A 27,323-nucleotide genomic window follows, 5' to 3' on the forward strand; every position below is an offset into this window, starting at 1 on the left:
TTCCACCTCAAGCCATGTCCTAGATCCATGTTTTAACATTAAGAGAGAGAGAGAGGGAGTGATAGGTCTAGAGGCAGCAGCACCAACATAGTTTCCGCCTCAAGCCATGTCCTAGATCCATGTTTTAACATTAAGAGAGAGACATGGAGTGATAGGTCTAGAGGTAGCAGCACCAACAACCTTTGGCATTGACACATTTAGGCTTTGTAGGTATGCCTTGAGTCCTTATTGATGATTTTTGCATTGACTCAGAACCCTGGGTGCATTGGATATTGATCATTAAGCCATTAAAGTAAATATTATGTCATTCAATGTGTTTCCACTGTCAAGATTGTGGGAGAGAAGGAAGGAGTCTCGCTTGAAGCTTTCTTGCTTGCACAATGGGGGAAGACACACAAGGGTGGAGGCTGAAAACAGTTTTCCTCTTCTTAGTTGTGTAAGCCAAAAGAACTCAAGTACAAAGAAATAGAAGAACCCTCTATATGGGTCTCAAACCAAACTCAACTAACTAAGGTGGCATACTAACTGAGCCACGAACTAGAGTAGATAAGGATAGCTATCATGTAGCTATTATTCATGGGCGGTGTACCAACCGCGTCTGCAACTAACAAGTCGGTGACATAAATACACAACGGTCACCCTGGCGTATCACGAGTGGAGCTCGATATCTCAACACTCCCCCTCGAGCTCAATCCCAATTCCTGCACACCAAGCAGGTCTCTGAACTTGCGCAGCTTCTCTGCTCCCAATGCCTTCGTGAATATGTCAGCTACTTGATCCTCTGTGCTGACATAAACTAGATCAATGAGACCTAGTAAAACCCTCTCTCGCACATAGTGATAATGCACCTCAATGTGCTTTGTTCTAGCATGATAGACTGGGTTATTTGCCAAGTGTATACTACTCATGTTGTCACAATAAATGACAACTGGCCCATCTGTAGACTGATGCATATCATAAAGTAGCTTATGCAACCAAGCTACCTCACATGCAGCCATTGCTGCACCCCTGTACTCAGCCTCTGTGCTCGACAAGGCAACTGTAGGCTGTTTCTTGCTGCTCCATGTGACTGCAGCACTCCCAAAAGAGAATACATATCCACTGGTAGATCGTCTATCAGAAATACTACCAGCCCAATCAGCATCAGTGTATCCATGCAACTGTATCTGAACCCCAGTCTCATAAAATAGTCCATACTGCAATGTGGACTTCACATACCTGAGTATGCGTCTAGCCGCATCCAAATGTGGTTTCCTTGGAGCCTGCATAAACTGACTTACCAATCCAACAGCATAGCTCAAATCTGGCCTGGTAATAGTCATATAAATCAAACTTCCTACTATGCGTCTGTACATAGTAGGGTCTTCTAGAAGCTCACCTGCATCTGTGCTCAGCTTCACATTTTGCTCCAAAGGAACTGAAATAGGCTTACAGCCTGTCATCCCATATTTGGACAGCATGTCCAATCCATACTGCCTCTGTAAGAGCTGTATCCCACTTGGTGATCTAATCACCTCAATGCCCAAGAAATAACGCAGCTCTCCCAAATCCTTCATCTCAAACTTCTGCTTCAATAGCATTTTCACATGAAGGATATCTTCATCACTGTCACCTGTCATAATCAAATCATCAACATAACTGACAAGTAGCATAATACCTTTCTCTGTTTTTCTCACATAAAGTGAGAAATCTGCCTTGGAAATCTGAAAGCCAATAGTGACAAGATACTGTCCTATCTTGTCAGACCATGCTCTAGGTGCTTGCTTCAAGCCATACAAGGCTTTCTTCAACCTGCAAACAAACTCAGGATGAACAGCATGCACATAACCTGGTGGCTGCTCCATATAGACCTCAATTGCATTCTTACCTTTAGGCAAAGGTACTAACTCCCATGTAGCATTTGCTTCCAAGGCATCCATTTCTTCATCCATGGCTTTCTCCCATTTTTCTTTTCCCATGGCTTGCTCAAAAGATGTGGGTTCTGGTTCCTGTATTACTTTGACCATATATGCATAGTGAATGGCTGTAAATCCATCATATTTCAGCCTATCCACAGGATACCTAGCTCTCGTAGACCTGCGCAAAGTAGGTTCACTCCCAGGTGCTCTCAAAACATCCCTGGTCTTCCTTACTCCAGGTGTAACAATAGAAGGAATACCCAACTCATCATCAATGCTCTGTTCTGAGCCACTGGATTCACCATCCACATAAGAGTGACCTGCATTCACATCAAACATGGGCTGATTAACCTTCTCTTTTCCTTTTCGTGATACTTGCATACCACTATCTGCATTGCTTTGAGAAGATTCTCCTGATCTCAATCTGCCTGTCCATGGCGAAGAATGTGACCCACTGCTAGAGGACGCTCCAGGTCCACTAATATTTTGTGACTGCTGCTGTGAATTCTGTGCAGCATTACCATTTTGTGCATCTTCATCATCAATCACATTTACTGGTTTATACCAGCTACTCATCTCATCAAAAACAACATCTCTGCTCACTGTAAACTTACGAGTAGAAGGGTTATAGCATCTATACCCTTTTTGCTGCAGAGAGTAACCAATAAAGATGCACTTCTCAGCTTTTGGATCCAACTTGGATCTCAGCTCATCTGGCACATGTACATAGGCAATGCAACCAAAAATTTTCAAATGAGAAATATCTGGTTTCCTACCAGTATACCTCTCCTCTGGAGTCATTCCATGTATTGCTGCAGTGGGAGTCCTGTTCATTATATAGACTGCTGTAGCAACTGCTTCAGCCCAATAAAAATCTGGCAAGTCTTTTTCATTGAGCATGGCACGAGATACCTCTCCAATATGCCTATTTTTCCTTTCTGCAATTCCATTTTGTTGTGGGGTATAACTGCATGAATATTGCTGCTTTATGCTATGCTCCTGCAAGAACTTTGCAAACTCATTTGAGAGGTACTCTCCCCCTCCATCTGACCTTAGGCATTTTATTTGCAGACCTGTTTCTTTTTCAGCCATAGCTTTAAGGGTTTTGAAATGCCCAAAAACTTCACTTTTCTTTTTCATAAAATACACCCAAACTTTTCTGCTATAGTCATCAATAAAAGTGACAAAATAATGACAGCCTCCAAGAGATGCAGCTTTAGTAGTCCACACATCAGAGTGGATTAATTCCAATGGCTTCTCACTCTCTTGAACATGTCTAGGAAATGGTTTCCTTGCCTGTTTTCCAAACTGACAGGCTTCACATACCTTATGCATTTCTACAACCTTGAATTTTGGCAATCCTGCAACAATATTTTGGGCCTGCATTGATTTAAGTCGCTGTACATTAACATGACCAATGCGTTTATGCCAGATATCAATATCTGCAACTACACCGGTCCCATGTGCAAACATTGCTGCACTCAATTCAGACATGTCTGCATCCAATGTAAACATTCTGCCCTTCTTCTTTCCTTTTGCTATCAAGCGACCTTTATTTTTCATATCCTCAACAAAGCATCCATGAGGATTAAATCTGACCTGCAAGCCCTGCTCAACCATTTGACCAACAGAAACCAGATTCTTGGTGATATTCGGAACATGAAATACATCGGAGAGGTATTTCTTTTTCCCATCCTGCATAGACAAAGGTATTTTTCCAATCTGCACAATAGGATGTGCAGTATCATCACCAGTCTCCACAAATCCTGGTTTTTCCATTTTCCTTGCATCCTCCATCCATTCTGCATGACCTGTCATGTGGTTTGACGCACCTGAGTCAACATACCATACATCGTTGCTTTCTTCTGCACTTGTCACAGAATTGTTCATGTGCTGCACCATAAACAGATGCTCATTTCTGTCATCACCCTGTCTACTAGAAGATGCATAATTTCCTTGTTGCAGTTTTCCATTCATGATGTCATTCTGCTTTTTGTAGCAGTCTTTAGCCATATGACCCATTTTACCACAATAGTAGCATTCAACATTACTGTTTGCATTTTGGCCTCTTTGCCATCCACCACGACCTCTTTGGCTCCCCCTGCCTCTAGAGTTACCACGTCCTCCTCCATAGGACTGATTTTCTTGAGTTTGCTGCATATTCTGATTTCTACCACGGCCTCCAAATCGGCCTCCTCTACCTCTGCCTCTACCTCTTCCAGCATTTGAGTAGAAGACAGCTTCTTTTGAAGTTCCTCCTGAAGAAGATGCACCACCATTTCTCTGCTCCTCAGAAATTAGAAGAGCAATCAACTCCTCAAAGTCAGGAAATCTTTCACGAACGGAAATGGATGTTCGAAACTGTGCATAGTCCTTTCCTAGACCATTCAAGGTCACGGAAACTAAATCATCATCTTCCACTGGCGACCCAATGGAAGCAAGTGCATCTGCAATCTTCTTCACCTTCATGTGGTAGTCATTGATGCTCATATTTTCTCTTTGCACATTATGCAACTCTTGCTTGAGCTGCATTTTCCTGGCTTGTGTATTTGTGCTATACATTTTTGACAGAGTATCCCATGCCTCCTTTGGCGTACTTGCATCCTGAATATGCACAATCATAGAGTCTGAAATGCTGATAGACAGCCAGTACATAACTTTCCTGGCTCTCTCATGCCATGCTTTGAATGCCTGCATTTGCTGTTGATTGGGAACATCAGGAAGAACTGGTTCTTCTTCATTTCCTGCAACAAATTCCCAATATCCTTTTCCCATAAGGAAATTCGTCATTCTAAACTTCCATGCCTGGAAGTTGTTCTTGTCAAGCTTTTCAGTGACAATCTGTGAAAGAGAATCGGACGCCATTACAGAATACTGCAAGAAATTCTGTTACTGCAAAAAACACAGCTTCACCCTCACAAGGGAAAATCTGCAAAACTGGCGAAAGTGGTATTTGACCACACAGTCACTTCCTAGTGACGATTTTGCATAAACAGGAACCAAGGATGAATCTGAAACTCCCAATGTCTCTGCGCACAAGCATACGATGCAATTTCTACAGTAACTTTTCACCGACCTGTAGAACAGTGGCTGCACAGCATAAAACTGAGCCTTTTCCTGAGTGCGTGCAGAAAACTTCCGTCTGCAAAACAGGCCCCGAAATGGCCTCAAATCAAAAAAACAAGGTCGCCAAGGGCTAAAGCCCTTTCCCGCAGCATATACTGCCCTCTTGCTTCACCGCGAAGGGCGTCTCAACCTGAGACAATGCACTCCTGCAATTTCCGGCTGTGCTACCTGCAGAGATCTGCTCCCAAAACAGAAAATGAAAGCAACACTGCTCCTCTTACCAGACCACCGCGAGCTTGGCTTGCTTTCTTGAGCTCCTTACCACGAACAAGGCTCTGATACCATGTCAAGATTGTGGGAGAGAAGGAAGGAGTCTCGCTTGAAGCTTTCTTGCTTGCACAATGGGGGAAGACACACAAGGGTGGAGGCTGAAAACAGTTTTCCTCTTCTTAGTTGTGTAAGCCAAAAGAACTCAAGTACAAAGAAATAGAAGATCCCTCTATATGGGTCTCAAACCAAACTCAACTAACTAAGGTGGCATACTAACTGAGCCACGAACTAGAGTAGATAAGGATAGCTATCATGTAGCTATTATTCATGGGCGGTGTACCAACCGCGTCTGCAACTAACAAGTCGGTGACATAAATACACAACGGTCACCCTGGCGTATCACGAGTGGAGCTCGATATCTCAACATCCACATGCCGCTCGGATGGTGACCACAAGCCTTGGACGGTCATAGGCTCAAATCTGTAAGCCACTTAAGTCCACTTGGACAAGAGTCTGACAACTCAAACTCAAACCTTGGGCCTTTGATGGGACCTGAAGCGGGCCAGCATTGTCTCATGCACTAGCCGGACCTCTATCATACACTCAACAACCCCACGGCCTCGCAGCCAGGAGCATGGATGACACATACATCATCTTCCTAAACATCTTGCATTTGTATCACATATCGTAGTCCAACTCTAACCCAATTAACACTCCTCAAAGGGAGTCCCATCACATTGTCAAATAGCACGAAGTACAAACATAGGAGGTCCTCCCACGGCTGACTGCCGCTACCTCATTGCGACTCTCCTACACCTTGGGGATTGGCCCCTCGATGCGTCGCTAAACATATATAACACTTCATCGCACATATTTCCACTCAAGGTACCAATTATTTCGTATCCAGGAATGTATCATGCTTCCTCACTTTCTTTCCCCTACACCCAATGCCTAGCCTACAGCTTGAACAACCTTAGTCGCTCAACGTTGGTCATATTCCTCTAGAAAGCAATTGCCATGCATCCAAGAGATATTGTCTAATACCTTTTATCATTTTATGCTTCATGCAAATTGTGAATGTCCACGTGCTCAAACAATTAAGAAAATCAGCATTTGTGTTTAGTGCAAAAGCATTCTTTCAATGAATTTGACTAACACTTGTATGCGGCATTGCATGAATCTAGCACCGAGAAGACCTCGTGCTACTAGATTCTTAATTTTTAATTATCAACCAACCTAAATGGTATGCATAAAAACCAGCAAGCTTTTCATCATTTCATTCAGCATTTAAACACTTCTCATACACTCTACCCCCTCACCCGCTTAGATTGTGCATGGTGCATAGGTTTAGGGTTCATTTTTCACATTTTTATTGTATAAAAAGCCATAAAAACTCACTAGAACATAAAGGTAGGGCTGAACTGAGGCTAAACCTCATACTTCAGACCCCCCATACATCCACAAACATGGTTTCTATTTTTCCTTAATTTTCGGCACTCAAAATCCATTTTCCCCTATTTTTCCACATTTTCTCTTTTTTCTTGTATTTTTTGCAATATTAAATAACTAAAAATACAAAATGAGTTGTGGGCTATGGCCCTTAGGTTCATTTGCAGCAAAATCACAAATTTAGTTGGTGTGTCTTATTATATTTTCCATTTATATCTCAAAAACACCAAAATTTCCCATATTTCACGTGTTTCACGGGTTTTACACTATTAATTTCATCCATAGCACTTATGATTTTCTGATTTTCTGAGCATAAACAATTGGAAGACATTGCAAACAACATTATAATGCATAATCATCCCATGGGAACAAATATTCATGAAGCAAATTGCATAAACCATCAATTTCCTTTGTAAAAATGAGATTACCATTCTTTGCGGGTTGCGGGTTTTTATTTGCCATATCTCGGGACTGATTTCCAGCCACCATTAATACTCATGACAGTCCACAATTAGCAATCTTCATTCCTCTTGAACCACGGAGTAATCCGGTCTTCATTGGACAAGCATCCGTCATCCATTCTTCTTCTTCTTCTTCACCACATGAATCTGCCTTTAGGGGAGAGAGAGGGAGGAGAGAGAAAGATTGAAATCAGAATTCTTCATAGAGACCGCCATTGGAGGAGCGAAGACCGGCGATAGAGTCAGCATCTAGAGGGGATTGAAGCCCCATGATCAATTGCCATGGTTGTTTACAGGCTGCATAATGCCTCTCCATCCAAGAAGCGCAAATTTCGGGCGCCATCTTCCTCCACACCTCCTCCACATTTTTTCACATTTTTTTCATCTTCAAAATGTCGTGGCATAAAATTTGGGGCCCCAAAGGTCATCACTCAATTTGGCCAAAGTTTGGTCTACCTCTTCAAATCTTGACCGGTTTCTTGGCCATGTCCCCGTCCGGACTCCGAATTGAGCTCTGAAAAATCCTGGGCGTCCCGGCTCAGCATCCTGCATTGGCCAGTAACTCTTGTCAACCCGCACGACAGTCTGAAAAATTATGGAAAATCAACAAGTGTCACTCGGGCATCTTTAAAGCACTTTGGCGCTTAAAATCATCCTAGATCAAGCCGCCGCCTTCGACATTGAATATTTTTCCCTTAATATTCGTAATTTTTAGCTATGTTTAAGCACTTCTCGGCACCAAAATTACGCTCTCATTGGTGACCACGGGATAGGGCGACTCAGTCTATCGAATCTCACAATAGATCTGCACAAAACAACCAAAGGAAGTATCAAGCTGATACAGAATAGATACATACTAAACATAGCACAATGCTCACCCTACCCCCTGACAGAACCAAGGCATGACATCCACAAGGAGTAGGCCTAGCATAATCTGATAAAAGGTCCGAAGCTAGTCACTAACCAACTACTCCAACACGGCCAAACTAAAAAGAACTGTCAAAGAGGTTGCCCTAAGTGGTGGTCATAACTGCCTACCTAACTAAGAACAACACAACTAGGAGCTCCTACTAGGCGAGGACTCCTATAGCCTGATCAAGAAGCATTTTCTTTCAGCACATTTCTTCTATTAGGGTTGTTATTTTATTCATATACTCGGGCATGTAAAAAGGAGGGAGCTGAGCGTAGTGACCCAAGGAGAATAGGGCATCGGCCTCAGGTCCTGTCTCGGTACCCAAGAACCTACCAAGCCCTTGCAAGGCGACACTTAATCCTTTTCTAACGCTCACTTTTACTTTCGCTCCAACCTTCCTTAATGTCTTTTTTTTTCTAGCAAGATGCCACCCCTAGGAAGACAAGGCATCGGCCCCGGGTCTGACTCATCCCCAGGAACCTACCAGGCCTTCGCAAGGCGATGATCAACTGCTTATAAATTTTCATTTCTTTCCTTTTTGATTTTTATAGGGGTTAGAACCCTTTTTACACACCTTTGCATATTTTTATTTTCTTTTCAAATGTTCAGGGTTTCTTATTATCAGCATTCTTTTCCTTCTAGCAGGCTTCTCTAACTGCCTCACAACTAACAAGAACTCCTAGAACGGCTGCCTAGCAGGTTAGCAGAACACGATCACTAGAACTCCCTTCTAAAATAGGTCTTTCAATGCCTGGCAATGTCTTTACAGGAGGCAATGACTACTCAGACCTCCCTCAAACATACTAAACCTAAACCTCGGGACTTCATGCCTTGGACGTCGGTCCCCAATAAGAAACGAAAAAAACCCCCCTTAATAAATACACAAACACATATATCATAAAAACCACAGTACTCATAAAGGAAAGATATCACCTGGATAGGGCCACAAGAAGCGTCCATGCCACGACAAAGGCTCCCTCTAGCTCCACGGAATCTGTCAAGCACAGGACTCAAACAAGAAACCATTAACCGCACCTGCACTAAACAAACAGCTGGCCCTCTTGGCCTAATGAAATAAAGCACTTTACCACAAAAAAGAATCGGCCCTCTTGGCCTAACGGAATAGAACACTAAAACCTCGCAAACTGGCCCTCTTGGCCTAACGAGATCAAACAAAATAGCACCTACACATCAATCCCTGGAATAGCACAGATATACACTAATAGGCTCCCTCCTAAGAAGGAAAAACAAGCTCGTAGCCCTAAACTAAATGCATAAGGTTATGACCCATCCCTCCTGCATAAATAGCAAGAGGCGTACGCATAATATGTTGTCTAATCAACCTATGGGTCCTAGATAATAATGGTACATTGATCTCGGCTACTCCTTGCATCACCCATATCAACCATCGTCTGCCATATATTGCATGCTCTGATAACATTCCCCACAAGCGACCGGGTCCTGTTTTATCATTGATAACAATATCCAGACTAGGACCACAATTAAAGAAAAGGTCTTCCTCATAAGCAATATTCCCTAATGAATCCGCAAACTGATTCTAGTAACGTGGAATCAGCTGAATAGACACTCTCTCAAACTCCTCAAGTAGGGTCGTAGCAGTCCGATGATAGATACAAAGAATGGGATTCCGCACTGTGTATGTCCCATCTAGCTGATTCAGGATCAACTGGGAATCCCCTTTTACTAACAATCGACGAAGACCACCTTGTTTGGCAATATACAGTCCCATAATCAAGGCTTTATACTCTGCCATATTGTTAGTGAATCCTGCCCCGAGATAAGCAGCTAACTTCATCGTCACTCTTAGTTGGGGGTCTCAGATTACTACTCCAACACTCCCTTTTTTATTAGGGCCCCTGGACGCTCTGTCAAAATATAATGTATACGTCCATAATGGGTTTACACAGCCGGCCATCATGAACTCCTCTATTCGTAATTATGGTAATCAAAGTTTAGCATATTAAGAGGATGAACGGACGGCTCCATCCCACCTTCTTCATTGAACTCAACAGGGATACTCATCAACAATCGTAAGCAGTGATGGTAGAAGACTTTAATCTCCCACACAAAGTTTCCGTCTTCTTACTCAATCACTTTATATCCTTTGCTCCACCAGATGAGTTTCCCCTAATGGTATCTTTGCTCCAGATATGGGTGCTCCAAATAAGGGATTAACCGACCCATCAACCATCTTTTAAACTCTTTCCCGCAGGTCTCAAGTCGTCCCTAGCATGGACTTGCAATGCATTTTCTTTGTATTAGTAGACTTAGAAATAATAAGGTTTAATCTTATTAAGATTAACCTTATTTTTAAACTCTACTCCCTGTAGATCAACTAATAGGGATGTAGACCTATTTTTCCCTAACCTAACAATCTTGTAGGGGCCATCCCATTTAGGTTCCAGCTTCCCTGGAAACAGCTCCCTACACTAAAACCAGTTGTCCTTTCTTAAAGGTATACTTCTTCGCCTTCAGGTCATGCAACTATTTCATGCGACGTTTAGCCACCTCTTGGTGTAATAGGCTTTGCAACTTAATTTCATCTAGGTGCGCTAAAGTCGTGAAACGTTCTAATAGGGCGTCCTCATTACCCAAAGAATGGTTTATTGCGAATCTAATGGTTGGTAACTCAATTTCTAAGGGTAAAACGCACTCCTCACCATAAACTAGTTTGAATGGCGTGTGGCCAGTGGCTCACTTGAATGTGGTATTATATGCCCATACTGCCACATACAGCTTCTTGTCCCAGTGGCGTTTCTTCTCAGATATGACTTTTGATAGGATACCCACAAGCTGCTTGTTGGTACTTTCAACCTGCTCATTTGCCTGTGGATTATAAGGAGTCATTTTATTGTGCTTGATTTGCCAAGCCTCAGTCAAGCTTTTGATAACCTTGTTCAGGAAATGGGTTCCACGGTCCGACACTAATTCTTTCGGTGGACCAAAACGGCATATTATCTATTCTAAAAGGAAACTAGCAGTTTCTTTAGCATCATCTTTCCTTATTGTACATGCTTCTGACCACTTTGTGAAGTAGTCAGTTACTACAATAATATACCTCCTTTGCACAGTCGACGATGGAGTAATAGGACCCACAAAGTCTATTCCCCACTTCTCAAATGGAAGTATTGCCATAATAGGGGTGAGTGGTCTTTTCCTATTCTCTCGACTATCATGTCATTGACAAATATCGCATCTCTTAACATACGCGAACGCATCCTGGAAGATGGCAGGCCACCAGTAACCTGCTCTTAAAGCCTTTTGTGCTGTAAGCCGTCCAGCAAAATGACCACCACAAGCGGAATCATGGCACTCTTCCAAAATGAATGGCATCTCATCAGGCATCACACATCGGCGATAGATGTCATCAACCCCTTGCCGATATAATGTACCTGCGATCAAGGCAAACTTTAATGCCTGCTGCTTAATTTTCCTTCTCTCAGCTCTAAATAGTTCGGATCCAGCCTCTCCTGTCAATAAATAATGTGTAATTGCAGCATACCAGGAGGGAATAGACACCGTATCTATCTTAAATAACGACTCCATGTCACTACCTTCAGCCCACAGATTCTTTCGGCTCCCCAAAGTCCACAAGACATTCCACAATACCCTGTAACCTTAGTGGCTTACTCCTGATCTCATAATCAAACTCTTGCAAAGTGATTAACCACTTCGCTAGACGCTCAGGCGGCTGCAGCTTATTCATCAATAATCGAAGCCCCTCCACCTTCGTATAAAGCACAACTTTCTCATAGAGAATATAATGCCTGAATTTATTGGTCCCAAAGACCATCGCAAGACACAACTTCTCCATGTAGCTATAATTGATCTCGGATACCCCCAGCTTACGGCTAGCAAAAGCTATCGGATGATACCACTTTTCCTTCCAGATTTGAGCTAAACAATAGCTTATACTATGCATGGTGGCTGCTGAAAATATATAGAACACCTTGCCTCTTTTAGGTGCTTTTAAAACGGGTGCTTTTACTAGCTCCTGTTTCACATCCTTGAAAGCTACCTTACAAGGGTCGCTCCATACAAACAAACAACTAAAGGACAATAGATTTGTAAGCGGCAACTTCTTTCTGCCAAGGCATTTATGAATCTACGGTAATAACCAACCGAAGATAGAAAGCTATGAACTTCTTTCGGAGTGCGTGGTGGACCCATGGCAACTATGACTTTGACCTTCTCGGGATCTGTCGCAATTTCTACCGAACTGACCACATGGCCCAGCAAGAGCCCAGAAGGTACACCAAAAACACACTTCCATGGGTTTAGAGCGATGCAAAATTGCCTGCAGCGCTCAAAGAATTTTCTTAAAATGATCAACTACCTTTCTCTCACGGTGGCTGCCCCTAAGTCATCAATAAACACCTTTAACTCTTCAGGGGATATGTCACCGAATGTCATATGCAAACTTACTTTGGAAGGGGGGCCCCTTTGGCTCTACTCGCACCTAATAATTCAAAGCCAGTTGCTCCAAGGATCACATCAACCCAAATGGGAATCCCTAGACCACCAGGATCTATCATGACCCATCCACTAAAAGCAATGCTCTAGTGCACTTTGTGGAGGAACCACTGGAGAAAGACTCATACTAAACCCTTACATCTCTTATGATGAATAGGGTAAACCCATATTGATGGACTAGAGGCATGTGCCAGTCATGGCCTTAGGTAAAGAGAGAGGTAGAGGCCTAGTAGGAGCTCAAAACCATGAGCCCATAGCATGTTGGATGTGTGGTCATCCAAGGTATATCTCATCTTGTTGCCTTGAAAAGGAGCAAGCAAATAGAGAGAATGCCGACTTGAGGTGTCTTGAATGTGGATTCACACACCTATTTGTTGATTTCCCTAGATGGAAACCCTCCACTAGTTTGATAATCATGTCATTTGTGCTACTCAAATTCTTTTGTGTTGAGTCACCTGACAACGATACCACATCTATCCCCATAAATGTCATGACACAAGCTCAAACAATTTAAGTCAGTATCTCATTACTTGGACCCTAGAAACTTGGATACATTCTCTATAGTGAAGAAGGGCCAACAAAGGAGGGAAAAGAGGATTGAGATAAAAATAATGCTCAAGACAGAGAGTAAGACCACATTAACAAAGGGAAAATAAGTCATTGATACAGAAGCAAAAATATATTCTCCTAAGATGAGAGAAAAGGGAAGCGCTAAGGTTGGAGAGTACCCTAACCCCAACTAGCAACTACATGTTGTGGATAAGGTCAAGCAATGGATAAAAGAAGCACAAGCTCACTTACAAGATGTTGAATATATTGTTGAGAATGTGATCCATGAACTCTCAACCATGAGCCCACTAGTCTCTCCAACATACTTGAGAGCAAAAGAGGCAACACCACCACATGAATAGTTGCATGGGTAGAGCATGGATGCAATGAATAGGTAGGCTACCCAAGAGCATTGGTAGGAATCCCATGTAGCCGAGGGAAAGATAGCAAGCAATTTTCTAGCCACACTAATATAAACTCCTATGACATTGTCACTGGGAGAATTGCTTAGGAAAAACTCTGCACTATGGCAAGGATTGAAGCTATGGATAGAGCAAATTGATAAACATGAACTACGAGGCTTGCCTAACCATGACACCATGACACATATACTAAGCCTAATGCTTAATCCAATGTCTAAGTCTCCCATAGGGGATTCACTAGTAGTAATAAGGCGACGCCACCTGCATGCAAGAAATATATGAAAATACCCCTTATCTACCCCCTATTTATGGGACCTTACCTTATAAAATGTACCTTCCTTCCCTTAAATAACCCCCCTCCCTTACACTCACGTAGTACCATATGGTAAACCCTAGTGGACCCCTCCGGAAGTCTCCACATGTAAATGCCTTTTGGGAAGGCACTCAAATGCACATAGTCTTACATGCCCTTGCCTTAGGAGATACTACACGGAAGGGGATATTAGACACAAGAGCAAGGGTTAGTGTACTTAGCCATGCAATCCTGCAAGCTTGGGGAAACCCACAAGTGGAAATCGCATGTTTCAATGTTACTCTAGAAAATGGAGTGAAGGTTAGAACTTTTGGAGTCCTCAAGGATTTTGGCCTCTAAAGTTAGCAAGAATCCAATTCTCCATGAACTTTATAGTCATGAAGGGAGTGGTTTATGATATCCTGTTAGGCAGACCTTGGATGAGGAATGCCAAAGTGATAGAGGACTAGGGTAATGGCTATGTTCTCATGATAGAAAGTCGATCTCTAAAAACGACTCACATGGGTTATCAGAAATGGCGAGATCTACAACTTTCGTGTTGGATCCGAGTAACGCACAAAGAGATATTTCAAAATTTATGTTGCAGAGTAGGTCTTGGAATAGCCACATCTTGCACGAAGATCAACCTTTCCAATCTTGGCACTCAAGTCCCTCTCCAAGAAGAGAAGCTCTTGGAGCCTATAAAAAGGGAGGCTCTCCTTGGGTGTGGAGGAGATGAAGAAAGCATCACTTTGCATGCATCCAAGAGGATAAGAGAAGGAGCAAGTGCTATAGAAGCTCTACTGAAATAAAGTCCCAAGAGAGGAAGAGAAGGTGCAAGTGCTGCGAAAGATCTGCTAAAATCAAGTTCCAAGAGGAGAAGAAAAGGTACAAGTACTACGGAAGCTCTGCTGAAATCAAGCTCCAAGAGGAGATCCCTACACATATTGTGTAGGAGAGAAGGTGCAAGCATTGTGGAAGATCTGCTGAAATCAAGCTCCAAGAGGAGAGCCCTACACATATTGTGTAGGGGAGAAGGAGAGACTCAAGCAGGAACAAAAGGTGCCAACTTCCAAGTTGTGCAAGTGTTAGCCGATTGTATACCGTGGAAGGAACCATGATCTTGTTCCCAAGATCTGTTGAGATATCAAGCTCCACTCGTGATATGCCAGGGTGACCGTTGTGCATTTATGTCACCGACTTGTCAGTTGCAGATGCGGTTGGTACACCGCCCATGAATAATAGCTACATGACAGCTATCTCTATCTACTCTAGTTTGTGGCTCAGTTAGTATGCCACCTTAGTTAGTTGAGTTTGGTTTGAGACCCATATATAGGGTTCTTCTATTTCTTTGTATGAGAGTTCTTTTTGGCTTACACAACTAAGAAGAGGAAAACTGTTTTCAACCTCCACCCTTGTGTGTATTCCCCCATTGTGCAAGCAAGAAAGCTACAAATGAGACTCCTTCCTTTTCTCCCACAATCTTGACATGGTATTAGAGCCTTGTTCGTGGTAAGGAGCTCAAGAAAGCAAGCCAAGCTCGCGGTGTTCTGGTAAGAGGAGCAATGTTGCTTTCATTTTTTGTTTTAGGAGCAGATCTCTGCAGGTAGCACAGCCGAAAATTGCAAGAGTGCATTGTCTCAGGTTGAGACGCCCTTCGCGGTGGAGCAAGAGGGCAGTATATGTTGGGGGAGAAGGCTTTAGCCCTTGGTGACCCTGTTTTTTTTATTTGAGGCCATTTCGAGGCCTGTTTTGGAGGCGGAAGTTTTCTGCACGCACTCAGGAAAAAGCCTTGTTTTATGCTATGTGACCACTGTTCTACAGGTCGGTGAAAAGTTACCACAGAAACTGCATCGTATACTTGTGTGCAGAAACATTGGGAGTTACAGAATCATCCTTGGTTCCTGTATATGCAAAATCGTCACTAGGAAGTGACTGTGTGGTCAAATACCACTTTCGCCAGTTTTGCATATTTGCCCTTGTGAGGGTGAAGCTGTGTTTTTTGCAGTGACAGAATTTTTTGCAGTGTCCTGTAATGGCGTCTAATTCTCTTTCACAGATTGTAACTGAAAAGCTTGACAAGAACAACTTCCAAGCATCGAAGTTTAGAATGATGAATTTCCTTATGGGAAAAGGATATTGGAAATTTGTTGTAAGAAATGAAGAAGAACCAGTTCTTCCTGATGTTCCCAATCAACAGCAAATGCAGGCATTTAAAGCATGGCATGAGAGAGCCATGAAAGTTATGTATTGGCTGTCTATCAGCATTTCAGACTCTATGATTGTGCATATTCAGGATGCAAGTACGCCAAAGGAGGCATGGGATACTTTGTCAAAAATATATAGCACAAATACGCAAGCCAGGAAAATGCAGCTCAAGCAAGAGTTGCATAATGTGCAAAGAGAAAATATGAGCATCAATGATTACCACATGAAGGTGAAGAAGGTTGCAGATGCACTTGCTTCCATTGGGTCGCCAGTGGAAGATGATGATTTAGTTTTTGTGACCTTGAATGGTCTAGGAAAGGATTATGCACAGTTTTGGACATCCATTTCAGTTCGTGAAAGATTTCCTAACTTTGAGGAGTTGATTGCTTTTCTAATTTCTGAGGAGCAGAGAAATGGTGGTGCATCTTCTTCAGGAGGAACTTCAAAGGAAGCTGTCTTCTACTCAAATGCTGGAAGAGGTAGAGGCAAAGGTAAAGGAGGCCGATCTGGAGGCCGTGGTAGAAATCAGAATATGCAACAAACTCAAGAAAACCAGTCCTGTGGAGGAGGACGTGGTAACTCTAGAGGCAGGGGAAGCCAAAGAGGTCATGATGGATGGCAAAGAGGCCAAAATGCAAACAGTAATGTTGAATGCTACTACTGTGGTAAAATGGGTCATATGGCTAAAGACTGCTATAAAAAGCAGAATGACATCATGAATGGTAAATTGCAACAAGGGAATTATGCATCTTCTAGTAGACAAGATGATGACAGAAATGAGCATTTGTTTATGGTGCAGCACATGAACAATTCTGTGACAAGTGCAGAAGAAAACAATGATGTATGGTATGTTGACTCAGGTGCATCAAACCACATGACAGGTCATGCAGAATGGATGGAGGATACAAGGAAAATGGAAAAACCAAGATTTGTGGAGACTGGTGATGATACTGCACATCCTATTGTGCAGATTGAAAAAATTCCTTTGTCTATGCAGGATGGGAAAAAGAAATACATGTCCGATGTATTTCATGTCCCGAATATCACCAAGAATCTAGTTTCTATTGGTCAAATGGTTGAACAGGGCTTGCAGGTCAGATTTAATCCTCATGGATGCTTTGTTGAGGATATGAAAAATAAAGGTTGCTTGATAGCAAAAGGAAAGAAGAAGGACAGAATGTTTACATTGGATGCAAACATGTCTGAATTGAGTGCAGCAATGTTTGCACATGGGACCGGTGTAGTTGCAGATATTGATATCTGGCATAAACACATTGGTCATATTAATATACAGCGACTTAAATCAATGCAGGCCCAAAATATTGTTGCAGGATTGCCTAAATTCAAGGTTGCAGAAATGCATAAGGTATGTGAAGCCTGCCAATTTGGAAAACAGGCAAGGAAACCATTTCCTAGACATGTTCAAGAGAGTAAGAGGCCATTGGAATTAATCCACTTTGATGTGTGGACTACTAAAGCTGCATCTCTTGGAGGCTGTCATTATTTTCTCACTTTTATTGATGACTATAGCAAAAAAGTTTGGGTGTATTTTATAAAAAAGAAAAGTGAAGTTTTTGGGCATTTCAAAACTCTTAAAGCTATGGTTGAAAAAGAAACAGGCCTGCAAATAAAATGCCTAAGGTCAGATGGAGGGGGAGAGTACCTCTCAAATGAGTTTGTAAGGTTCCTGCAGGAGCATGGCATAAAGCAACAATATTCATGCAGTCATACCCCACAACAAAATGGAATTGTAGAAAGGAAAAACAGGCATATTGGAGAGGTATCTCGTGCCATGCTCAAGGAAAAAGACTTGCCAGATTTTTATTGGGCTGAGACAGTTGCTACAGCAGTCTACATAATGAACAGGACTCCCACTACAGCAATACATGGGATGACTCCAGAGGAGAGGTATACTGGTAGGAAACCAGATATTTCTCATTTGAAAATTTTTGGTTGCATTGCCTATGTTCATGTGCCAGATGAGTTGAGATCCAAGTTGGATCCAAAAGCTGAGAAGTGTATCTTTATTGGTTACTCTCTACAGCAGAAAGGATATAGATGCTATAACCCTTCTACTCGTAAGTTTACAGTGAGCAAAGATGTTGTTTTTGATGAGATGAGTAGATTGCATAAACCAGTAAATGTGATTGATGATGTAGATGCACAAAATGGTAATGCTACACAGAATTCACAGCAGCAGTCACAAAATGTTAGTGGACATGGAGTATCCTCTAGCAGTGGTTCATATTCTTCGCCATGGACAGGCAAATTGAGATCAGGAGAATCTCCTCAAAACAATGCAGATAGTGGTATGTAGGTTTCACGAAAAGGAAAAGAGAAGGTAGATCAGCCCATGTTTGATGTAAATGCAGGTCACTCTTATGTGGATGGTGAATCCAGTGGCTCAGAACAGAGCATTGATGATGAGTTGGGTATTCCTTCTATTGTTACACCTGGAGTAAGGAAGACCAGGGATGTTTTGAGAGCACCTGGGAGTGAACCTACTTTGCGCAGGTCTACCAGAGCTAGATATCCTGTGGATAGGCTGAAATATGATGGATTTACAACCATTCACTATGCATATATGGTCAAAGTGATACAGGAACCAGAACCCACTTCTTTTGAGCAAGCCATGGGAAAAGAAAAATGGGAGAAAGCCATGGATGAAGAAATGGATGCCTTGGAAGAAAATGCTGCATGGGAGTTAGTACCTTTGTCTAAAGGTAAGAATGCAATTGGCTGTAAGTGGGTTTATAAGGTGAAGCACAATGCAGATGGTTCTGTGAACAAATACAAGGCAAGATTAGTAGTCAAGGGGTATGCACAAACATATGGCATTGACTATGAAGAAACATTCAGTCCGGTTGCAAGGATGGCAACCGTAAGAGCAGTCACTGCTATGGCTGCATCAAAGGGATGGTCTTTACATCAGATGGATGTAAAGAATGCCTTCTTGCATGGTGATTTGCAAGAAGAGGTCTATATGGAGCAGCCACCAGGTTATGTACATGCTGTTCATCCTGAGTTTGTTTGCAGGTTGAAGAAAGCCTTGTATGGCTCGAAGCAAGCACCTAGAGCATGGTCTGACAAGATAGGACAGTATCTTGTTACTATTGGCTTTCAGATTTCCAAGGCAGATTTCTCACTTTATGTGAGAAAAATAGAGAAAGGTATTATGCTACTTGTCATTTATATTGATGATTTGATTATGATAGGTGACAGTGATGAAGATATCCTTCATGTGAAAATGCTATTGAAGCAAAAGTTTGAGATGAAGGATTTGGGAGAGCTGCGTTATTTCTTAGGCATTGAGGTGATTAGATCACCAAGTGGGATATAGATCTTACAGAGGCAGTATGGATTGGACATGCTGTCCAAATATGGGATGACAAGCTATAAGCCTATTTCAGTTCCTTTGGAGCAGAATGTGAAGTTGAGCGCGCAGATGCAGGTGAGCTTCTAGAAGACCCTACTATGTATAGACGCATAGTAGGAAGCTTGATTTATATGACTATTACCAGGCCAGATTTGAGCTATGTTGTTGGACTGGTAAGTCAGTTTATGCAGGCTCCAAGGAAACCGCATTTGGATGCGGCTAGATGCATACTCAGGTATGTGAAGTCCACATTGCAGTATGGACTATTTTATGAGACTGGGGTTCAGATACAGTTGCATAGATACACTGATGCTGATTGGGCTAGTAGTATTTCTGATAGACGATCTACCAGTGGATATGTGTTCTCTTTTGGGAGTGCTGCAGTCACTTGGAGCAGCAAGAAACAGCCTACAGTTGCCTTATCCAGCACAAAGGCTGAGTACAGGGGCACAGCAATGGCTGCATGTGAGGTAGCTTGGTTGCATAAGCTACTTTATGATATGCATCAGCCTACAGATGGGCCAGTTGTCATTTATTGTGACAACATGAGTAGTATACACTTGGAAAATAACCCAGTCTATCATGCTAGAACAAAGCACATTGAGGTGCATTATCACTATGTGCGAGAGAGGGTTTTACTAGGTCTTATTGGTCTAGTTTATGTCAGCACAGAGGATCAGGTAGTTGACATATTCACGAAGGCATTGGGCGCAAAGAAGCTGCGCAAGTTTAGAGACCTGCTTGGTGTGCAGGAATTGGGATTGAGCTCGAGGGGGAGTGTTGAGATATCGAGCTCCACTTGTGATATGCCAGGGTGACCGTTGTGCATTTATGTCACCGACTTGTCAGTTGCAGATGCGGTTGGTACACCGCCCATGAATAATAGCTACATGACAGCTATCCTTATCTACCCTAGTTCGTAGCTCAGTTAGTATACCACCTTAGTTAGTTGAGTTTGGTTTGAGGCCCATATATAGGGTTCTTCTATTTCTTTGTATGAGAGTTCTTTTTGGCTTACACAACTAAGAAGAGGAAAACTGTTTTTAGCCTCCACCCTTGTGTGTATTCCCCCATTGTGCAAGCAAGAAAGCTACAAGTGAGACTCCTTCCTTCTCTCCCACAATCTTGACAAGATCTACAAGTTAAGAACTGGTTTATGTATAACGAGGAGCTTGCTCCTTGTCAAAAATATAACTCCACAAAGGGAGGGGCATTGGCCCATCTTCCAGTCCTCCCTAGTGTGTTGTCAATCTCTCTCTCTCTCTCTCTCTCTCTCTCTCTACATCTTTCCTTTCTCTCTCTGTGCTAGCATAATATTCACCATATATCTTTTAAGTATATAAGAAGGTCGAGCATGTATCTAGGATCTTATAACAGTGGTATCAGAGCAAGTCTCTTTGTTGTTCTCAAAGTAAAGACAATCCTTGTAAGAAGAAGGTAAAGATGGCAATTGATGAAGTGCCTACAAGTGAGCAATTATAGGCTCAATTGATAGAGTATCGTAGCTTGCTGGAGGTTCCCAAAGTATGTCAATTGATTGATAGCTTAAGGGAAAGGGAAGAAGCTACTTATAAAGGACCGAATCCTCCAAAAGATGGTGATACTGAAGGAAACACCATTGCATCAATTGATGGTGAAGGTGCAAAGCATCCAATTATTGAGAAGCTTCCTGGAAGAAAGAAGGACTTTTGGGTCATGAAGAGTAAAAAGACCTCACATTGAGTGAGGTGGATAAGGAGGAAGTCATCTCCCTCAGCAACTAGCTACTCCCTTGATTACTCAAGTTCCTCCTCCTCCTCCTCCTCCTCCTCATCTTCTAGTTCCTACTCTCTTGGTTCTAAGTCTCGTGCAATCCACAAAGTGACAAAGAGGGACCATAAGAGGAGTAAGCTTAAGAAGACTAAGACTTTCAATCTGGGGATAAGGACATAAAATTCAACTCTTACTCTGGTAAGAGAGATCTTGCTAAGGCTTTAGCCTTTGTTAGGCAATTTGAAGTTGTTTTTACTGATAGTAATTTCTCGGAAAAGTCCAAGCTCAGGCATGTAGGCATGCACTTGAAAGACACCGCTAGCAATTGGTGGTTGACTCTCATTTTGGAGGGAAGGAAACCTACGACTTGGGAAAAGTTCAAAAAGAAGTTTTATACTCAGTTCTTGCCTCCTGATTTTGCGAATGATGTCAAGGAGTGGGATTGACTAGGCCAGAAAGAGCATGAGAAGGTCACTAGTTATGTGGATAAGTTTTGGTCTAATCTTCTCAAGGTCACTCCTTTCATGGAGATCAATGATGAAGAGAAGAAAATGAAGTTTGAATTTGGTCTACTCTCTCATTTACACAAAACCATGAAGGTGTATCCACATGAAACCTTATCTTGCATGATGGAGTCTGCCACACCATCATAACTAAAAGTTTGCATACACCTGGTACATCTTGAAATTTGGGAGATGAGTTCTTATAGAGCTAGACAAGAGCAACTCTATGATCAACCAAGAGATAGGACTAATTGAAGAAGACCTACCTCTACCCATGACCAATATTCAAAGGCAGAGGGTAACAAGAAGAAGCATAAGTATCTCTCACCCTTTGAGGTACAAAAGTACAAAGAGGAAGGAAGGTGCTTTCTTTGTGGTGAGTTAGCACATATGAAGCATGATTGTCCTCACAAAAGGAAGGAAGAAAATTTGATTAAAGATCCTCCTTCGCCATCCTCAAATTCTATTCCGAATGTGCAAGCTAACACTCATTCAAATGAGAAGAAGAGACAACTCTTAAAGGGTTGGGGGACACTCAACAATCAACGAGTTTTGATACTCTTTGATCCAGGGTCCACAGATAATTTTGTGTCAATAGATACTGTTGAAAGGCTAGAAATTCCATCGGATCGATTGGGAACACCAATTGGATTAGGTTCGGCATTTGAAGGACTTACAACCAATTCTACTCCTATCCAGGGGAAGTTGAATCTTAGAATTGGGGATTACCGTGACCAAGAATCTTTTCTACTTGCACCCATTGGTAATTGTGAAGGTATCTTAGGTATGCCTTGGCATTATAAGATTAGACCTCTTCCCGATTTTGTTATGAAGACCCTTGCATTTCAATTCAAGGGTCGAAACATAGTATGCATTGCTGATGCTGGAGATTGGCATGTGTCAATGGTTAGTCATGTTAGCATTTCTAAGAAATGAAGAAAGCTTTTTCTGTGTACATGATTTTTGTGAGAGAGTCAAAAGAAGCTAATGATTCAAGGACACTTGATGCCTCAAAAGAACACACAATACCAACTAATGCTTCTAAGTCTCAAACTTTAAAAGAACCCCTCTGTTTAATTGATCAAGCCAGACATGATTTTTTAAACAATATGAAGATTGTTTTGGTGATTCACTCCTAGGAGAGTTACCTCTCCTAAGCGCTCAAAAGATCACACAATTGGTCTTATCCTAGGCAGTTCACCACCTAACCAACCACCTTACGGAGTAAGTGCAAGTCAACAAGAGGAGATCCTGAAACAAGTTAACGAACTATTGGAAAAAGGGTTAGTTCAACCTAGCTCTTCTTCATATTGTTCTCTAGTCTTACTTGTTCAAAAGAAAGACGGTTCTTTTCGTATATGCATAGACTACAGATCTTTGAACAAGATCACAATCAAGAATCATTTTCCTATCCCAAGGATAGATAATATCTTGGATAAGTTGCAAGGGGATAGTATCTTTAGTCACATTGATCTTAAGAGAGGCTATCACCAGATACAGATAGAACTTGAAGATGTTCATAAGACAGCTTTTCATACAACGTTTGGACTATACGAGTTCTTAGTCATGCCATTTGGTTTGCCTAATGCACCCGCCACATTCAATTGAATGATGGAGAGACTTTTCAGACCTCACTCAAAGTTTGCAGGTGTCTTCTTTGATGACATTCTAATATTTTCATGGTCTGAAGAAGAGCATAGAAAACATCTATCTATTGTTTTTCAAGAGCTTTGGAAGCATAGACTACATGTCAATGCTAAGAAGAGTGAAATTTTCCTTTAGGAAATCCATTATTTGGGCCATATTATTTCTCACAATCTAGTGAGAATAGATCCTAAGAAGATTCGAGCCATTGTTGAATGGCCTACACCTACATTAGTACATGAAGTTAGAAGTTTCTTGGGCCTATGTTCATACTATATGAGCTTCATACAAGGTTTTGTGTATGTTGCATCAACTCTACATGACCTTACTAAGAAGTGAATGCCTTTTCAATAGGGATCAAGGCAACTACAAGCCTTTGAAAGATTTAAGTTTCTTGTGACTCAAGAATCAGTTCTCATAGTTCTGGATCTTCAAAAACGTTTTGAATTTCACTGCGATGCTTTTGGGGATTGCATTGGAGCTGTGCTTAACTAAGAGCATCATGTAGTAGCATTTGAGAGCCGACGCCTCAAGGATCATGAGCTACATGCTCTGGTATATGAGAAAGAGCTTATGGTGATGGTACATGCTCTTCAAGTATGGAAACACTATTTACTTGGTGTAGATTTTTTTATTAAAAGAGACCACCAAAGTTTAAGATACTTCCTCACTCAAAAGAAGCTCTCAGAGAAACATATGCATTGGGCAAATTTCTTATCCATGTTTCACTTCCAAATCCTTCACACATCTGGAACTAAGAATGCGATAGCAGATGCTCTATCACGGCGACCTCGATTGAATGCAATCGCAACTCTTTACCATAACGAGTTCATGGATTTACCCAAAATTTATGCAACTAATCTTGACTTCTCAACCATATGGGATCAGCTTAACTCAAATCAGTCGATTATACCTTAATTGATTCGAGATGGTTATTTGTATCATCATCAAGCAATTTGTGTAGCATTACCGTTACAACACAAGGTAATGGATGAAGCACATGCATCTCCATATGCTGGACATAGGGGTATTCTACCCACTACTCAAGCATCGGAAAGATGTTGTTTTTGGCCCACTCTTAGAGATGACATTGAAAGATATGTCCACGAGTGCAAGATATGCCAAAAAGTAAAGTATGACAAGCATAAACCACCTAGTCTACTGAAGCCATTACCGATTCCCAATGAGCCTTGGGAAAGTATAGCCATGGACTTTATCATGAAGCTTCCTCGTACACAGGCAGTCAACGATGCAATCTGGACTATCATTGATAGATTCAGTAATAAGCAAGCTCGCTTTATACTTGTGCGAAAGACAATCAAAGCCAAACATATGGATAAGCTATTCATTGCTCATATTTTCAAGCATCATGGCATGCCTAAGTCCATTATAAGCGATTGAGATCCCCCGCATGACCAGCCTCTTTTGGCAAGCTCTCTTCGAGAACCTTAGGACTCAGTTAAAGTTTTCATCCTCTTATCATCCTCAAACGGATGGGCAAAGTGAAAGTGCTAATTATACTGTTCTTGACATTTTGAAATCCTATGTCTCTGATAATAAAAGAGAATGGGAAAAGTATTTGCCTTTAATAGAGTTTGCATACAATAACACAATGCAGTCTAGTATTCATAAGGCACCCTTTCGAGATCATCTATGGTAAGCCTCATTTACCACCCATTCTTCTTACGAAGGATAAGATCTTTGTAGCAGATGAGTTTGTTAGAGACATTGATATAGCTTTCACTCAAGTAAAAGTTGCTATCCAAAGGACACAAGAGAAGTATAAATGTGAAGCTGATAAGCATCGTCGTAAGTTAGATCTCAAGTTGGGATAGCATGTTCTTCTTAAGTTTGAGAAAGCTCGCTTAAAGAAGCAAAAATGTCAAAAGGGTAAAGTGGTCAAGCTTTCTAATCGCTATTATGGCCCTTTCAAGATCACATATAAGATAAATGATGCGACTTTTTGTTTGGATCTACCAAGTCATTGGAACATTCATAATGCTTTCCATATAAGTTTGCTACGTTTCTATATTGGAGAACCTCCAATGGAACCAATCAAGGAAGATTTACCTGACATAGAATAAATAGAAGAGTTTCTTATGCCTGAAAGAATTTTACACCATCAGGACAATACTCTAAGGTCAAGTAAGGTATTACAGAAGTATTTGGTTAAGTTTAAGAATTATCCCCCATTGGACACTCAGTTTATGTGACTGAGTGAGAACTACAAGACTTTCCAAATCTTCTTAAGGAATATGTATCCCCTCTACAGTTGAGGTCAACTGTTTAGAAGCCAGAGGGATGTCACTAAATTGATTGCTTTTTACACATTCTCTATTTAGTAAATTTAAATCAATAAACTAATGACTCACTTTTCTTTAAGTATTGATGATGATCTAGCATGGCCATGAGACCATTTAGAGACCAGTATTCCTAGTGCATCACTTAATGGGGTGATCAGAGCACTGTGACGAGGATATTTGGTACATGTAGTACAAGTTATGAAGGGGGAAGGAAGTGTATTCCAAGTGTAAGAGTGTACACAAGAGCCAAGGAGTTACACATAAATGAAGATGGATTGAGTTCTAAGAAGAGGAAGTGCATTAGCATTGTGTATATGTATTTATGTGTGCATCCGGGGACGCGTGGAAATGTTTACTTGTGTATAAATAGCATTCATTTGGGGTCATCCTCTCCCCCTTACTAGTCAAGGTTTAAGGTCTTTTATCTCTTAATGAATTAAGAAGAGAAGTAATTATTCACTAAGAAAAATGAGAGAAGTAATTCTCTCACTAAGAAAGACGAGAGACGTGATCCTCTAGAAGTGAAGAGAGAAGTGATTTTCTCTTTCTAAGGTCTAAGATGACACAAGCTTTTGTGGGAAGTCAATCTTAATGTTGAGGCCTGAGGCAATCTAATGAACTCTCCTTATCTATGGCTCAAGGTGGATGCATGGACCATATGTTAAGAGTAGAGTTTAAAAAGCTACTTTTCTTAATATAGACATGATGAATCCATTTTTTAAATATCTCGTGATAGAAATCTGATCTCTAAAAATGGCTCTCAAGGTTATCAAAAACAGTGAGATCTACAACTTTCGTGTTGGACGTTTTTCCATTCGAGCAACACACAGAGATATTTCAAATTTTATTCTACAGAGTAGGTCCTGGAACAATCACATCTTGCATGAAGATCAACCTTTCCAATCTTGGCACTCAAGTCGCTCTCCAAGAAGAGAAGCTCTTGGAACCTATAAAAAGGGAGGCTCTCCTTGGGTGTGGAGGAGGTGACAAAAGCATCACTTTGCATGCATCCAAGAGGAGAAGAGCTTGAGGTTACGTTGCATGTCTAGGATAGGTCAACGAAGGCATGATCGACAGTCATGCTGGGCCTAGCCAAGACCACAAACTTTTATGGAGCATGGGCTTCTGGGGAGTTATTCAAATTGAATGTTTAAAAGCAGGTTATGAGTTAGCAGGAGTACATTTGAATATCTCATCACGAAGTTAGTACCACAAATGCGATGCAAGAACACGAACTATAGAAGAGCAATACTTGTCAAGAAGTGGATATGTGTGGCCCTGCATTGCTTGGCGAGTAGCTTAAATTTGAGACTTATAGCTGATTTGTATGGAGTCTCAACTTCGTTTACACAGTTGGCTATTTTGGGCTTTTGTGATGCACTAGCCGCATCTGGCTTGCATGGTATGTACATAAAGTGGCCAGCATCACAACAAATACAAATATATACAGATGCATTTCAAGCCCTTCGAGGTATATTGTATGTTGTTGGTGCAGTAGATGGCAGTCATATACCCATCATTGCCCTAAGAGAGAACTACAAAGATTATTTTAATAGGAAGGGCTTCCACTCAAGTATTCTATAGATCAATGTGGTAGCCAATTATGTTGGGACTATGATGTTGGTTGGACACGTTCTAAGCATGATTGGAATGTTTTTCAATATTCAGATCTAGGAAAACGATACACAAACAAAGCTCTAGGAGAATACTGTCTACTAGACGA

General features: G+C 41.6%; 1 pseudogene; it reads left to right on the forward strand.

Moving 5' to 3' along the window:
- The window catches only part of LOC148029196 (uncharacterized), a 201,179-nt pseudogene extending 178,742 nt beyond the window's left edge, over positions 1-22,437 (forward strand).
- The last annotated feature ends 4,886 nt before the right edge of the window (positions 22,438-27,323 follow it).

This window comes from Lygodium microphyllum, chromosome 11, assembly GCF_053477565.2.
Source record: "Lygodium microphyllum isolate KBCC chromosome 11, Lygodium_microphyllum_v1.1.10, whole genome shotgun sequence".
NCBI classification, from domain to species: domain Eukaryota; kingdom Viridiplantae; phylum Streptophyta; class Polypodiopsida; order Schizaeales; family Lygodiaceae; genus Lygodium; species Lygodium microphyllum.